The 17,339-nt window shown below is 55.4% G+C and overlaps 1 protein-coding gene across 5 annotated transcripts in view; it reads right to left on the reverse strand.

Moving 5' to 3' along the window:
* CPT1A (carnitine palmitoyltransferase 1A) overlaps positions 1-16,747 on the reverse strand; it is a 52,597-nt gene extending 35,850 nt beyond the window's left edge. For 3 of the 5 annotated variants that reach the window (XM_036258190.1, XM_036258191.1, XM_036258188.1), the window contains exon 1: positions 9,778-9,878. The gene's annotated coding sequence lies outside the window, so the exon portion shown is untranslated. Of the gene's footprint in view, positions 1-5,768; positions 5,940-9,777; positions 9,880-16,657 lie in introns of those variants that run through there. The other 2 variants (XM_036258189.1, XM_036258192.1) reach the window with 2 other exon arrangements.
* Between the last annotated feature and the right edge of the window lie 592 nt (positions 16,748-17,339).

The following is a 17,339-nucleotide window of genomic DNA, read 5'->3' on the forward strand; positions in this document are numbered from 1 at the left end:
CGATCCCTCAGGGGCTTTATTCGGGATGTGACGGCATTAGCAACGGCGTCGATTACAACAGTGTTTGGGGTCAGTCCTCCCTGCAGGTGTTTGCGGGGTTCGCTCAGAGGCCGTCTGAGGACGCTGGCAGTACCCTCGGCCTCGTCGGACTCTGCGTCTAGCTCAGGGTTCTCCTGTTCTGATGGACTCAGCCTAACAACTAAATATGAGAGTCCTAAACGCCCCCAGAGCAGACAGTCTGCTCTCTCCTTTTGCAATCGCCACAGTGGCTGCCCTGAGCCGGCCTCCCCCTCGAGCCGTAAGCGGGAATCAGTGAGCAGCCATCCACGGGGCTGGAAGAGCCCTCGGCGCAAATCTAATGAGCCGAATCCCATCTGCGCCCTGGCACCTCCTGTAGCTAACAGGGAAAGGCAAACCAAACCCACGGCAAGCCCTGGCCGGGTGGCTCAGTGGGTTGGGGTGTCCTCCCGTACACCGAAAGGTGGCGGGTTTGAAACCTGGTCGGGGTGCGTGCAAGGAGGCAACTGAGGTTTCTCTCTCTCCTCCTTCCTCTCTCCAAAATCAACAGAAAACAGCCCTGGCTGGTGTGGCTCAGTTGGCTGAGCGTTGTCCCATGTACCAAGAGGTTGCCGGTTTGATTCCTGGTCAGGGCACAGGCTCAGGTTGCGGGTTGATCCCCAGTAGGGGGCGTGCAGGACACAGCTGATCGACGTTTCTCTCTTGCGCCCTCTCCATTCCTCTTTCTCTAAAAACTAAAAATATATTTAATAAATAAAATAAAACCAGTAGAAAACATATCCTCAGGTGAGGATGCAATAAATAAATCTGTTTTTATTTATTTTTTTTTTTTTTTTTTTAAATGGTCTTTTATTTTTTTTTTTATTTTTTTTTAATCCTCACCCGAGGACATTTCTCCATTTTTTGTACAGATAGAATGGGAGGGAGAGAGAGGAAGAGAGAGAGAGAGAGAGAGAGAAACATCGATGTGAAGGGACACATCGAGTGGCTGCCACCCGCACGACCAACCAGGGCCGGGGACAAACTGCAACCGAAGTACGTGCCCTTAGCGGGAACCAAACCCGGGTCTCTCCGGACCGCAGGCTGACGCTCTAACAGCTGAGCCAAACCGGCCAGGGCAATAAATCTGTTTTTTAAAAAAGACCATGTCGACATCAAAATTACAACTAAACTACAGCACAACCATCATTCAGAACCGCCTGAAATCAAGCTGAATGGAAGTCCTACAACTACGGAATTAAAGAAGCCACATGGAGACTGGTAGGAGGGCGGAGGCGGATGGGCTGGTACCACACCCACGTGTGGCAGATAAAAATCAGGCGAACAGCTTGCCCTGGCCGGTTTGGCTCAGCGGTTGGAGTGTCGGCCTGCGGACCAGAGAGTCCCGGGTTCGGTTTCCGCTAAGGGCACGTATCAATAAATAAATAAATTAAATTAAATATATAAAAATCAGGAGGATACCTCGGCTGGGCAGGTCCTCCCTGAGGACTGAGGGGTCCCTGTCCCACACCAGGCGCCCCGCTCAGGGTTCCAGTGCCAGGAAGAGAATCCCCATCACTTCTGGCTGGAAAACCAGCGGGAACTGAGGCTGAGGGAGGCTAAGGCTGCGGGAGCCCCAGGCAGCTCCACTTAAAGGGCCCACGCACCGAATTACTTGGACTTGCTCCCTGAGTTCAGAGGGGAGGTAGCTTGAAAGGCACCAGAGACAGGGAAGAATTGAGCTGTTTGGCCTTGAAACAAGGCCTGGAGAGGCGGCTTTCTCCTGGTCAGACGTGCTGGTGGAGGCCTTTGTTCCTCTGGTGAGCTCTTCCCTGGGGTGGCAGATGGCAGCCATATCTGGGACTCCAGCACCAGGCTCACACTGTTTGCCCTGCCCTGGTGGTTCCCTGAGGCCCCGCCCCACTCAACTTTCGGGCCCACCCAAGCTGTTGCCCTGCCCTGGTGGTTCCCTGAGGCCCCGCCCCACTCAACTTTCGGGCCCACCCAAGCTGTTGCCAGTTGCTTTACCATAATATTGTCCTGTCTTGGATCCTGCTTCAGAGTTTCTTAAAATCTCTCAGCATCTGGCCTCAGTGAGCCCCATACCTCTTGTTGAGTGGCCTCAGGCCTGGCACTAGAAGGAGCCAGCCTTGGTTCACAACTTGGCTTTTCCTGGAGCAGCCATCGGCAGATCGCTTTGTAGCTTATGCCAGGTGGCCCCAGGTAGAACACAGGCAGTGGTGACCTTGCCCCAGAGCCAGCACACCCAGTGGACAGCTTCAGACCAAGTCGAAGCAGCACCACCCAACCACCTCCACAGGTGACACACTCAAGGAGCGGATTCAGTGGGTACCAGATGAAGTAAGTCTTGCTCTGTGTGGTGGGCCCCTGCACAGCTGATTCTCCAAGGTGGTCAAAGGCCAATGGTCAGTGGGCACTGCCAGTCCTTGTAGCTGATGAGCCTGAGTAAATCCCTCCCACTGATGTGCCAACAGCAGTCAAGACTCAATTACAACAGAAGGGTGTACACTCCACATGAGGGGTGCGCCTTGAGGCCCAGCTGGGGTGATCAGGGAGGCTGTGCCACTGGACCCTACAGGACACCTACAATAATAAGCCACCCTACGAAGTCTAGGAGACATAGCAACTCTACCTAATACATAGAAACAAACACAGGGAAGCAGCCAAAATGAGGAGACAAAGAAACATGTCTCAAGTGAAGGAAAAGAACAAACAAAAGGAAAAGAACTAAACAAAATGGAGACAAGCAATCAATCAGACGCATAGTTCAAAACACTGGTTATAAGGATGCTCAAGGAACTTGGTGAGACATTCAAGGAATTTAGTGAGGACATCAACAACATAAAAAAGGACCAGTCAGAAATGAAGGATGCACTAACTGAAATAAAGAATAATTTACAGGGAGTCAATAGTTGAGTAGGTAAAGCCAAGAAGCAAACCATCGATTTGGAATCTAAGGAAGCAAAAAACACCCAATCAGAACATCAAAAAAAAGAATTATAAAAAATAAGGATAGTGTAAGGAGCCTCTGGGACAACTTCGAGTGTGCCAATATCTGCATCATGGGGTGCCAGAGGAGAAGAGAGAGAGAGCATGAAATTGGAAAAAATAATGACAGAAAACTTCCCTAACTTGGTGAAGAAAACAGACATGCAAGTCCAGGAAGCACAGAGAGTCCCAAACAAGATGAACCCCAAGAGGCCCACACCAAGTCACATCATCATCAAAATGCCAAAGGTTAACGACAAAGAGAGAATCTTAAAAGCAGCCAGAGAAAAGCAGTTCGTTACCTACAAAGGAGTTCCCATAAGACTGTCCGCTGATTTCTCAAAAGAAACTTTGCAGGCCAGAAGGGAGTGGCAAGAGATATTCAAGATGATGAAAAGCAACGACCTACAACCAAGATTACTCCATCCTGCAAAGCTGTCATTTAGAATCGATAGACATATCAAGAGTTTCCCAGACAAGAAAAAGCTAAAGGAGTTCATCACCACCAAACCAGTATTACATGAAATGTTGATGGGTCTTGTGAAGGAGAAGATAAAAAATATGAACAATAAAATGACAATTAATACATATCTATCAACAATTGAATCTACAAACAAAATGAGCAAGCAGAACAGAAACAGTCTCATAGATACAGAGAACTTTTTCTTGCTTGCCAGATGGGCGGGGACTAGGGGGATGGGTGAGAAAGATGAAGGGATTAAGAAGTACAAATTGATTGTTAGACTGATGAACCTCAAAGGGAAGTGGGGAGGGAGGGCGGGATGAGATAAATCAAAAACTTCTACGCACAGATGCATAACCAATGGACACCGACAATAGTGTGGGGAAGGCAGGAGGGAGGTGGGACTGGGGAGGAGGGGGGTCAATGGGGAAAAAAGGAGGGGACATCTGTAATACAGTCAACAATAAAGAGGAGTTAAAAAAATACATAAAACATAAAAATAAATAAATAAAAAATAAAAGAAGACCCTGTCACACCCACGAGGAGTCTACAACGAAAAAGGATGACGAGGGCTGGGGGAGGGGAGGGCAGAAGCCCACCACTGCTGGTGGGCATGTAAACGGGGGCAGCCCCCTTGGAAAACAGCCCGGCTGTTCCTCGCAAGGACTGCCACCTCTGCACCGGCCGCAGGGCACGCACCTAACCTACCTGGATGTGGGTGCAGCCTGCCGGCACTGCCCTGCCTCTCCCACCCCCCGAAAGAGCCGCCATCATTTCCCAAGAGGCTGCCGGCAGCCCCACAAAAGCCCAGCCCTCGGTCACTGGGCCAGAGGGTCCCTAATGTCCCTAAAACTAGGGACCTTGTCTTTCAATGGAATCACGTAGGAAAGGTTGGAGGGTAAAGCCATTCACCCCTCTGGACCCGGAAGGTTGGGGGGCTCCCAGGCCAGTCTGAAAACCCCTGGGTCGGAACTGAAATGTGCCCCACTTTGACCAAGGCACCCTGGACGGCAGAAAACCACCCTGCTGTCCCTCCAGATGGGACACCCACTGAAATGGGCCTGGCTGGGGCAGACGCAGGGCCGCCTGGCTGGGGCAGGGGCAGGGGCAGACGCAGGGCCGCCTGGCTGGGGCAGGGGCAGACGCAGGGCCGCCTGGCTGGGGCAGACGCAGGGCCGCCTGGCTGGGGCAGGGGCAGGGCCACCTGGCTGGGGCAGAGGCAGACGCAGGGCCGCCTGGCTGGGGCAGGGGCAGGGGCAGACGCAGGGCCGCCTGGCTGGGGCAGGGGCAGGGGCAGACCCAGGGCCGCCTGGCTGGGGCAGACGCAGGGCCGCCTGGCTGGGGCAGGGGCAGACGCAGGGCCACCTGGCTGGGGCAGGGGCAGACGCAGGGCCCCCTGGGAGCGCCTCCCCACAGCTGGCTAAGCCTCCTGCCTTGTGAAGATCCAGGTGGCAGGCGCGGTTAACAAACTCTCGGAGCAGAAGCCCCAGTGACCTCATTACACCGCAGCACTGCCCCCAACCCCGTCTCTGTTTTAAGTCACGACAGTGCAAATGGAGGAATATCGGAACACTGACGGCCCCGAGTGAACAGCTACCAGTGCTTGGCCACCTTGACCCGAGAGACGGCGCTGTCTTCAACTCTCCTCTCCGGGACACCCGCCCAGGCGTGGCTGTCAGGGTGGCTGGGAACCCCCCACCACTGTGACAGGAAGGGCCCCGGGGCCAGCTGGCAGGCCAGGCCTCTGTGGATCCAGGTCACGTACCCTGGGCAGCCCCTCCTCTGTGTCCCTCCAGCCTCCAGGAGGGCAGCAAAGGGCACAGCAAGGCCCAGGGGCCAGGGCAGCAGCCCACCCCGCCTCCAGCGGCTGTGGGGGCGCGGCCACGTCTCACAGACAGGCATCAGCAGTCTCTGGGTGCCGTCCGCTTCCTCCGGAGGCGTGCCTGCTGTGGCCCCCGCCCGGTCTTCCGAGCCGGGGTCACCGGTCTGCTTCCGCCCGTCCCCGCAGCCCTGCCTGGGGCTTCAGTTCTCACCTGCGCAGGAGGCTCGAATCTCCAGCTCGTCTCCAAGGACGCCGAAACCCGCGAGCTGAGACTGAAGCCTGCCCTCCTCCCACCCCGCCCTCGCCCTCCCCACCATTTCCCATGAAACACGCCCCTGCCCGCGGAGCCGGGCATCCACGCTCCTCGCCACACCTGCTGCTTTGGAGAGGGACGCACCCCACACCGCCATCCCCCCTGGGCGGAGAGGTGGTGGCTTCCCTGGGGGCAGGGCTACTGGCATGACCGCCGGGACCCACCTGCTAGACCTGCACCTGCGCCCGAGTTGGCCTCCAGGGAGGACACGTGCACTGGCAAGAAGAGCTGACGAGGGGAGAGGAAGTCACAGAGAGGACAGGAGAAGAGCCCCGGCCGGTTCGGCTCAGCGGTGGAGCGGCGGCCTGCGGACCAGAGAGTCCCGGGTTCGGTTCCTGCTAGGGGCATGTACCATAAAAAAAAAAAAAAAGACATGAAAAGAGAGCTTAACCTCTCCCAGGTCAGTCATTGTCCTTGCACGTCAGCATGAGTCACTCCTGGAGGGAACAGGATGACCGCGGACGCACCTTCAGGGGACACAGGTCTGGCTGGGTGACGGGAGGCCTTGGGGACTGTTCTCTATGGAGAGACCCTGCTGGGCTGCAGGCTGTGCTCCTTCACGGTCCTGCTGGCACAGACCTCCCTGCCTGGAGCCCTCCTGGGGCGGAGGCCGCGGCAGCCCACGGGGACCAGGAGACCACTCGAGGGCCACTGGGGAGAGAGCCCCTGAGGTCGGCACAGGGCACTGAGCGCTGCTCGCTCACTCGCTCACTCGCTCTCAGGAAACACCAAGACCCGGAGTAACAGTCTGTAGGGGAGAACAAGGACACATTCACCATGTCCCGTCGTCCCGAGGACCAAAGAGTCTCATTCCGATCAAGGGTACAGACCTCGGTTGTGGTGCGTGTGGGAGGCAACCAACCGATGTGTCTCTCTCACACTGATGTTTCTCTCTCTCCCTCCCTCCCACTCTATGCGAAGACAAATGGGTAAATATCTTCGGGTGAGGATTAATAAAGTAATAATAATATTTCTGCCCAGCCGGTGTGGCTCAGTGGTTGAGCATCGTCCCGTGCACCAAGAGGTCACCAGTTCGATACCCAGTCAGGGCACATGCCCAGGTTGTGGGCCTGATCCCCAGTAGGGGGGCATGCAGGAGGCGGCCAATCGATGTTCTCTCTCATCAATGTTTCTCTCTCTCTCCCTCTCTCTCTAAAATCAATAAAGAAAAAATATTTTTAAAAAATCCACATCCCTGCCCCAGCCAGGTAGCTCAGTTGGTTACAGCATCGGCCTGTTACACCAAGGTTGTGGGTTCGATCCCCAGTCAAGGCGCATACAAGAATCAACCAATGAATGCACAAATAAGTGGAGCAACATATCGATGTTTCTCTCTCTCTCAAACTCAATTTTTTTTAAAAAGTCCACACCTCTGTGCGCTCGTGGTTGTTCCCTACACCTTCCCAACTCATCTCCCAGTCAGGTGACTAAAGGCCTCGGTTCTCTATCCTGCTCTACCTTCTTGCTTCACACCCAGCCTGAAGCTCCCCCTTTGCAGGGCCTGCTCTGATCAGCCTCTGAATTGTGGATGGACAAAGGTATTCCAGGGAAAGTAACCTCACAGGGGGACCTGATCACACATTCCTACCTGGGCAGGTCCCACAGGTGGCCATGCCCCAGGCCTATAATTTTTCAGTTTATCTTTGCCTAAAGCAAGGCCTGTGCACTGTTCTGTGCATCTAGGTTAACACAGCCCTCCTGTTGAGCAGCCAGGAGTAACCAGCAGGTCCCCAGCCAGGCACCAATCCTGTAATCCGATCCCCGCCTTGGCTCCCCCCACCTCCCGCCTCTTCCCTGTCCCCCCCTTAATCTCAAACGCACACAGGAAACTGGCGCCTTCGAGAGCTGGCTGGCTCAAATCAACACATAAAACTTCTCCAAGGGCTTGGCTGTTTCTCGCGTTGACAGAATCCACATTTTCAAAACACAGACAGCAGTGTGACCTGCCCTGCAGGCAAATGATTGTCACTTGTACATTATTTGTCTGCTTTCCCAAACATCAATGAAAAGCTGCCCCAGGGCATGCGTGCGCACACAACACATGCACACATCCTTGTTTAATTCTCTGTCAAACCGTGGAGCCTGCAGACAGTTCCCCCACACTGACCGTCAAACAAACCATGGTGGGGGGTGTGCATCACATCTCATTCAGTTTGGGTAAGACTGCCTTCTATTTAAACACTTTGCCCAATGCCTCCCCCCAAAACCCTTGGCCAGGCAACGGGTCTGTACTCTGCAATACGTCCCCTTCGTCCTGTTGTCCACAATCATTTCCTTCTCACCTAAAACCTTCCACCTCAGAGGTCAGCGGCCTGCAGATCCCGGCACCAGCCCCGGCCGAAATCAAGAGGCCATCCAAAAGCTGGGACTGTCTCCCTCCAGGAGAAGGCCGGGCCCTCGGGCAGGCAGACGGCGTGCGGCTGCCCTCCGGGGTGCCGTCCATCCCACCCCAGGGCCTGGACCCGTGCCACTAAGGAAAGGACAGAAAAAGTCACCACAGTGCAAAGTGGTGCCAGACTTCCAAGCCCGCCCAGGGGGACATGTGGAAATCGCTCTGTAACATGAGGCAAAGAATGGAGCTGGTCCTGTGACGACAGCAGGCTTCCAAGAATACATTCTTTATGGGACCGCAACACGGAACTGGACTGTGTGTGGCCAGCCGTGTTTCAACGTAGCCTTGAAAATCAACACACAGGCAGACAGGGAAGGGCCAGGTGGGGAGGTAAGCAGGTACATGTATGTGGGTGGGCCGATAGATAAGATCTACAGATTTTAACAACAAAAGCACAAAATATTCTTTCTACCAAACTCTTTGGCATATGCCAGACAATGGGATCACTTGTCACCTGCACTGGCCCGTTTAATCTATTTATTTATTTAAATCCTCACCTGAGGATATTTTTCCATTTATCTTCAGATAGCGTCGGGGAAAGAGAGAGGGAGGAAGAGCGAGAGAGAGAAAGAATGAGAGAGAGAGAGAGAGACATCAACTGGTTGCCTCCCACACGACCCTGACCAGGGCCAGGATGAACTGCAACCAAAGTACATGTCCTTGACCAGAATCAAACCCGTGACTGTTCGGTCCACAGGCCGATGCTCTAACCGCTGAGCCAAACCGGCCAGGGCTGCACTGGCCCAGTTAGTTCCCGCTAGAACCCTGGGAAGTGGCGACTACTGTTCTCGCCAGCGCCTAACAAGGAGACCGACTTGGCGGTCAAGAAAGCTGCCCGAGATCAGTCACAGCTGGCCCACAGCCGAGCAGGGGATCAGACTCAGGTCCACTTCCAAACTCACGTTCTTACCTACCAAGTGAAGTGGTAAGTACACCATAAAAAGAAAAAAAAAAAATCCCCTAAAGTTACAACACAGATATAAAATGAGGTCACCCTGTTGGAACCAAAGTGAGTGATTGCAGGCGGCAATAAAACTACAGTAAGTACAAGCAGGACGATGCCAGCTCTAAAATTACTCGCATGCTCGTCCTCCCGCTAGAATTGCACAACCCCCGCCACACGGGAGCGGGCCCTGCCGCTGTGGAATCCCGGCGCTGGCGGGTGGCTCAGGTAGCTGGAGCACCATCCAGTGCACGGACAGGCGGCCGGCTGCCCTGCCAGGCTGGCCTCGGCACAAAGCACTGCAGGGAGAGAACCAGGACCGTCCAGGAGGGGCGTCCCCAGCCCGCGAGTTTCCCTCAGACCTCCAGGAGCAGCAAGACTGGGGACTGGTCGGGCCCCTTCTTGCTCCCTAGTTTTCCTATTCCGGCCTCTACGCTGCCGAGCAGGGCGGGAAACCAGGTGGGGCAGGACGCGCGGGAGAGGGAGAAAAGAGACAGCTTCTCTCCACTCGCGTGGGAGCACGGATCCTCCGCGCCCCGCGGGCCACGCCGTCACCCACGTGCGATGTCAGGCCGGGCTGTGGGGTTTTCTCAGAACGTGTGAACGCAAGCAACTACAAACTGGGATTCCCCAGCCTGGCGGGGGCACCTCAGGAGCCACACAGGCTCGAGGCTCGCTCTGTGCTCCTGGGAGGGCTTCATGGCGGAGACGGAGCTCTCCCTTATCAAAGGCTGTATCTCGAATTCCTGACCGAGCCTTCAAGAGTTGCTTTATTTCAACTGGCCACCCGGCGAAGTTCTTGTACTGACATATCTTAGAGTTAAACCATAGAACTCACGGGGTGAATGTGCTGAGTCAAGCCAGGTTATAAAGGGAATTCTGAATCACACTCGTCTACGGCTCTCGGAAAGCAACTCGGCTTCTGCCTACCGAGATCCTGTAAAAATAAAGCAAATTCAAAGTTAAGCCTATATTACCCCACATCAACAAGTACTAGGCACTGAGAGAAATAGAGAAATAGACCTTCACAAGAACTGAGCTAAGGTCATTGAGGGTCACATTTCTGTAACGAAAACACGATGTCTTGGCAGCCCCAGTACCTCGCTACCTCCTCAGGTGCTCTCCTCTGCAGGGACACACGGGCCTGCCTGCGCACGTGGGCGCAACCCTGGCAGCGTGACCTTGGGGAGAGGCGTGCACCTGCCCGGAGATCCCCACATCTCTCCTCGTACCTGGATGCTGTTGTCACAGGTGTTTCTAAACCCACGGATGGCGCCCCGTTTTTCTCACGCATTCTTCACCTTTGCACCCAGAAGTACAACCAAACTCGTCACCCCCATGTCCTGACATGGACAATGCAGAACACACCATCACACCCGCCTGCAGCCTCCACGCTGTGTTCATTCCACACCCTGAAAACTGTTCTCACCTCTGGCCTCTTAGTGGATCCTCATAAAACCCCTGAATGACAGAAGGACGGGGGTCAGGGCACCACTTCCCAGAGAGGAAATGGGAACCCAGAAGCACGCAGGGCTGATTCAGCCTCAGGGCCAGTGGGCACGGGGGTGAGTGATGTCTGCACACTGGTCTGGGAAGCATCGGAAAAAGGAAAGGAGACAGGCTTTGGAGAACCAAGATCTGAGTCCAAATTCCAGCTCAGCCACTTAGTGTGTGTGTGTGTGTGTGTGTGTGTGTGTGTGTGTGTGTGAGTGTGCATGTGCGCGCGCTCACGGGCGTGTCCCCTTGAGAGAATGCCATTGCCTTTCATAAGATCTATTTCCTGGTATATAAAGTACAGATGCTCCTGGACTTAATGATGAGGTAGCATCCCGACAAACCCATCATGTGTTGAAAACACCATCAGTAGAAAATGCACTTAATACACCAAATCTACAGAACATCAGAGCTCAGCCCAGCCCACTTCCAACATGCTCAGAACACAAAATCCAATAGTAAGTCAAACTGTCGGGGCCATCTGCATGCGTAATACCCACAACCTCACACGACCAGAAGGAGAGCAAGTGCCAGACCTACGCCTACATTAGGTCTTTCATGCAGAAACAGTCTTTGTTCCCTCCCAACTGCAGTGGGAAGTCCAAGAGTGTGGACTTCCATGTGGATCTGCGTTCTTCCCCTTCCAATGCCCACAGACCAGGGCCCAAGCCCTCGGCCCATCGTCCTGGACATTTAAACCGCTGATTTATTTTCAGCATACCTATTGTGCCTCACATTACACAAGTATGGTTGGACAAGTAGAAAGAAACCCAAACTACAGGCATTAAATCTTTTTAAGGGCAGTAGGGGAGCTGACACCGAGGGAATTGGTGTGAAATGGGCAATTTTAGAGGAATTCTTTCATAAAAAGCAAAGTATGAATTAGAGCACATGACAGTTTCTTAAAAGCAAGGTAATTTTGTGTTTGCTTTGAACACAAACACGTATTACTTTGTTAATGAGGGGTGAAGAATTCTAAAGATAGGGGATTAACTCCTAACTTGAACCTTCAGAAACTGTCCTCACAGGGCTTACCCCCCGGGGGTCGTAACACAACATAACACAGGAACACCGTGTGTGTGCTGGGGACCAAAAGCCATGGAACCCCACAGGAAGCCAGGGTTGGTGGGAACAGGAGGGGTCACTAATCCTCTGATGTGGGGAATGAATGAGTTTGCTGGTCTCCAGTCCAGAGACCCTTGATCACAGGAACAGGGTAAAGAAAGGTGCAAGGTTAGGAGGGAGCCAACAGGTTCCTCCACTTCTGGTTTCCCTGGCACCAACTTCCTGTGCCCCAAAGGATCCCCACCACATTAGGCGGTCACAGCAATCCAGGAGAGAAAGGTTGCTTAAACATTCTGTAGTTTGTTCAACAAATATCTGAACGTTGCTCCAGCTCATGGAAATGGGGGGGAAGGCGAGGTTAGGAGCCATTTAGGAAGCAGCAGTAGCGGGCGGGGCTTAGGAGAGAGTCAGGAAGGATCCAGGATGACCCGCAGGTTTCTGGGGTGGGTGGGTGAATCACCACATGAAGAGCATGGAAGATGTTTTTCCTTATTACCTAAAGAATTCAGTGTTCAGCAATTAGCCAATAGTCCTTCAGAAGCAGGGCAGGGGCCACCCTATTTCCCAATCCCCCCCCCCCCCCAGGTGGCAATCACCCTGCCACACAACTGGGAGGGAAGGGCAGGCTTCACTTGGCAGCTCTTCTTTCCATTATCAGCTTCCAAGAACAACACTCCAGGACATAAAAATAATCCCCCCAAAAGAAAAGCAATAGTGGACATTCCGTAAAACCGAGGCTCCAAGTCACCCCAAAAGGTCAAATTGCCCACAGTCCAGGGTCTGCTGCGAACCCAACATCCATCAAACATTTGCTTGGGGTAGAAGGTGAAGTTCACAAAGGCAACACAATATTACACATCAACAGCAGAAACTGTTCCTTACTTGCGTTAAGTAACAGTTTTCTGTTTGTTTCCAAGCTCGCCCTGTACAGCCCAGACTATCTCCGGAATCATGAGAAGCTGTTAGTGGTGGCATGTTCCGGAGAGGAGAGGGAACCCGAATGAGGAGGCCAATTCTGCACCCTTCCCCTGCCACCCAGTGCCTGCTTACTTATCTTTTTTTTTTTTTTCTTTATTGATTTTTAGAAAGGAAGGGAGAGGGGGAGAGAAAGAGATAAAAAAATCGATGAGTGAGAACATCGACTGGCCGCCTCCTGCATGCCCCCCACTGGGGATCAGGCCCACAACCTGGGCACGTGCCCTGACCGGAAATCGCACGGGCGACTTCTGGGCCACCCGGGCCGGGCTTGCCTTATTTGTCTTTAAAACAGAAGAGTCCCAGAAGGGAAAGCCCAGCCGGCTCAAGCCCCTCAAAGAGAGAAGCGGCCTCGGTGCAGCACGAGATGATTTCTGAAAGCACACTAGCTTGAAGAACAGTTTTATTCTTCAAAGTCCCGCTTCTCCAGGAACTCAAGTCCCGGCTCCCACCGGCCAGAGCACTCCGGCCTGCCCATAAGGACCGTGCAGAATGACTAAACATTTTTTCCAACAAAGGGGAAAATAATGCTCCGGATCAAAGTGCAGAACCGGCTCCGGGCCGGAGCGGGCGCGCGCTCCCGCCTCCCACCTTCCCACAGCCTTTGGAGCCCAGGCTGCGTCTAATTGCCCCATTGGAACGCGCCCTCGAAGGCTCTGCCAGCAGCAGCGCCCAAAGCGCCCGAAGCGCCCCGGCCCCGCCCCCGCCGCGCCGCGCCCCGCCCCGCCGCCCCGCCGCCGAGTCACGTGACGGCTGAGAAAAGTAGGGGAAAGGTTAGCGGGAGCCCCGCCCCCGGCCTGGCGTGCCCCGGGCGCTCAGATCCTGTTCCACCCGCCGGGCCCCCAGAGACCTTCCGGAGCTAGCTGGCGCGCGTCGCCGGCGCTGCCACCAAGGCGACAGTGAGCGAAACGCAGCACCTTTTCGTGGGAAGGCCGCGTCCTGCGTGATCAGCCTTGGGGACAGCGAAGAGCTCGGTGTGCCTGGTGACGTCCCACACCAGAAACGCAGCACCGCGCCCGGGCGAGCCGCGAGCGCGTCCGGAAGGGGCTCGCCGAGGAGCACGGGGCGAAACTCATTAACGGTGTTTCTATGAATGAGCACACAAGGCCAGGGTTGCGTAAGCGCAGGCCCGCGTCCCAGGACTCCCGGGAGACCCAAGTTTGACCGCTCGGTGACCACTGGGCCCAGCCGCGGCCAAGGGCGCAGCGACGCCAGGTTTCTTCTCATCACCTCCGGGTTAGGCCGTTTGTTTTCGGCCCAAACTGGAAAGGCTGTTTTGTTTCCGCCACTCGGATACAAAGTATGCCTGCGCGCTCCTAGGGATGGCCCGGTTTCCGTCTAATTCAAACAGCTGTTCAGATGAGATACAAGTGCAAGGTCCGGGGTGGCCTCGCTACGCAGGAAGGGAACAGCGTATTTGCATGCGAATAGAGACCCCGGCACACACACCGGTCTAAAGGCGGCTTTCGGTTCCAGTCAGACACGACAGTCCGAGACACTCCCTCCACCACTAGCTTTATCAGCATCCACGTCCTCCTATCTATACCGCACTCATTCACTGCAAGTCACCTTAAGCAACTTGGGGGGGGGGGGCGACGCTTGCTGGCATAAATAAAAGACCAGTGAGTTCGGCCATTTTTTTTTATTATTATTCATTTGGTTTGTGCTTTGTAAGGAAATAAGCATGCTTGAATATCTGGAATGACCAGACACCGGACGCCCGTGCAAGAAAATGGGGTAGCAAAATACAAGTTTCAAAAAGAGTACACGGATTTTCATTTTATTCGGTAATTTTCAAAGTTACCGGTTTCCTACTAAACTTTGCCCATGGATCTTTTGATACTACACGGAGCACAGAAGGGTTGAAGGCCTGTCTCGAGTTGGGACTATTAAAAGCTATTCTGTATTCAACCGGATGAGTTACTTGGGATTTTTTTACTGTCGGTGTTTTAAAAAAAAGACCAGCCGTCATCTTTGTGCTGCGTCTTTAATGAAAGCTAACCACCATTTACACTGTGAAGACGCACAGCCTTCCGAACAAAACGAAAGAAGCAGCTAGCTGCTGGCTCCCGGAAGGAGCTGGGGTTAGGGGCTAGCCCGCGTCAAAATCGCCCGCCAGGTTGATCCTGGTCACGTGACGACCCCCACCACCCGCGCGGCAGCTCCCGGGTCCCGTGTGACCTTGGGCAGCTTCTTCGCACCCACCTGCCCCGAACTCTCCGTGGCACGGGAGAGGGTGGGGCATTCGCAAGCCCGGACCCCGGCTCAGCGCCGTCATCCTGTCCACTGCGGGCGGTCAGACCGCGTCTGCAGTACCCATGCGTGGAGTACCCGCGCCAAGGGCGTGTCCTAAGCCTGCACTGCGGGGGAGGGCCCGGAGGGAGGGGGGAGGTTGGGGGTTGGGTGGTGGCGCCCCTCGAAGTTCGGAGGTCCCCTGACTCTTGCATGTGATTATGGTACCCCAGACCTCATCCACTCCGTAGAGAGAGGTTGGATGATGGTGAAGAAAGTCGGTGGCCCAAGTGGCCCCGGGCCAGAGTCGTCCTGCCCAAGTCCGGAAAACCAAGCATCCCTCATCTGTTTCCTAAACTGTACCTGCCTACGGGTCGACTGACCCTCGAGCGAGCCCCCAGACCCATTCCACTCCTCGGGGGTGGGGTTGAGGTGGGGCGCGGAAGGACCCTGGTGGCCCGACTGGCCCCAGGCCGGAGGCGTCTGGCCAACTCCGGAGGCTTGAGCATCCCTCCCGCCGCCGCATGAGACCCTCTCGCGTGCAGATCGACCTCAAGGGGGACCCCCAGACCCAATCCACTGGCGGGCGTTGCGGAGCCCCTGACCCGCTCCAGTTGCGGGTTCTCTACTGACCCCGCTGTCCGACTGAGACACTGGGGGTTCCCCTCCGCGCCCCGGCTCCGACGGCCCCCCACCCTCCACCTGGGTTCGGGCCACGGCAATTCCCGCGCGCTCCCCGCCCTGGAGCCCGCCGCAGCCCGAAGGGCAGCGCCTGCCAGCCCTCCCCCGCGATGCGCGGCTTCGGCCCGGCCTTACCGAGTCCAGGGACCGAGGCGCGGCGGCGGCGGGGCCTGCGGCGGCTGGGGCAGCGGCAGCGAAGTGAGCGAGCAGCGATCGGGCACCGGGGACTGGAGGGCCGCGGGCGAGGCTGAATGCCTCCGACGCCGGCCGCCGCGGATTGGTTGCAGCGCGTGAGGGCGGTGCCTCGCGACGCCCGCGGGCGGGGGGCGGGACCTGAACGGGGCGGGTCACCAGGAGGGACAGGGTCTGAGCAAGGCGTCCCCGCGAGCGCCTCAGGTGAGAAACTGAGGTTCTCCCTGGCGCTCACCACCTAGGCCTTCACCAGCATGGGGTCTAGAGCAAGATTCCTCGCCCTACGAGCCTCAGTTTCCTCATCTGAAAAAATGGGCCAACTCATTAGGGCCATACCCATAAAAGCGCTTAGCGCAGTGCCCAGCTCAGGCTCCCCCTTTTAGAGGCATTGCCCGGTGTAATCCTCACGGTATCCCTATAAATAGCTGATCCCACCAGGGGGCGGGGATCATTAAGGTCCCACGAGCGCATGGCTAAGAAGATGGATCCGACGTTGGTCCCAGGGCTGACTCCAGGGCTCACGCCCCAAATCGGACCTTATACCGCTCCCAACCAGGGACAGCTGATGCAGTGTGGCTTTCGGGGACCAACACGCGAATGGGAATTCCGTCGACGTTTCTGAGCCCCCCTCAGCTAGCTGGGATAAAAATACTTTTCTTGCGGGGTTTTGGTAAGATTTCATCAAGTAATTAAACGGGCGTCTAAAGCAGAGTAGATCCAGGAAAGAAATGGCCGGAGGTTGTGACAGAGAGAATCTTGTGCCGGCGACTGAGCTCGGGAGAGGGGCCGGGAGTGGAAGCTGCGCACCGGCGATCCCAGGGGTCTGGGCCGAGGGCCGCCCCCGCGAGAATCCCGAGGAAGAGCGCGCGGCGGGTGCTCCGCGCTTCCCGCGGAGTGCGCCCCCCTCCCCTTCTTGGCCCACAAGGTCCCCGGGCGGAGCTGGCGGCCTTGCATACAGCAGATGCTCCATAAATGCACCCGTTTAAGGACAAAGTCTCCCCTCTCCTAAAGGTCAGTCTCCTCTTTGGGTTAGGAAAACTCGACGCTTTGTCTTTCTGTCTGAATTATTTGGTCCTTACCGCACAAGGATTTGGAAGAGAAAATGAAAGTCCTCGGCCAGTTCCGCCCCCACCAACGCCACTTCCACAGTTAACTGTTGATGCACACTGTCCAGGCTGTTCTCAACTAAGTCATAGGGTATGCGCTGTTTGTAAAACTTTTGTTTTCACTTTCTTCTGTCGTGGACGGAGTTCCTGCCCAGGCTCGGAAATGACGGCAACCGGCGCGGTATCTAACCCGCCGCGTGGACACTGAGTCCCTCCCCGCCCCTCACCAAAGCAGGCATAAATAACGCTGTCCATTCTCCCTGTAAATCCCTAGAAGTGAAGCAACCAGATCAAAGGGCAGGCATGTGAGACACGTTGGTGATACTTTCTTTTCTTTTTTCTTTTTTTGGTAGGTGCCCCTAGCGGAACCGAACCTGGGGCTCTCTGGTCCGCAGGCCGACGCTCCAGCCGCTGAGCCAAACCGGCCAGGGCATGTTGGCGACATTTTCATGTCCAGCTGCCCTCTAGAAAGTTTTCCACCGCCCAGGCGTGGGAGCGAGCCCTTGTCTCCAGGAGCTCACCAGTACTGGCTGTCATTATCCTCTTTTTAAAAATCTTTGCCAATCCTAAAGGTGGCGGTAGATATCCCTCCTTGTTTTAATTTGCATTTCTTTGCAGTTAGAAGTTGGCCCCACCCCCGCACCCCCAACCAGAG

The sequence above is a fragment of the Molossus molossus genome, unplaced genomic scaffold (assembly GCF_014108415.1).
Source record: "Molossus molossus isolate mMolMol1 unplaced genomic scaffold, mMolMol1.p scaffold_m16_p_13, whole genome shotgun sequence".
Taxonomy (NCBI): domain Eukaryota; kingdom Metazoa; phylum Chordata; class Mammalia; order Chiroptera; family Molossidae; genus Molossus; species Molossus molossus.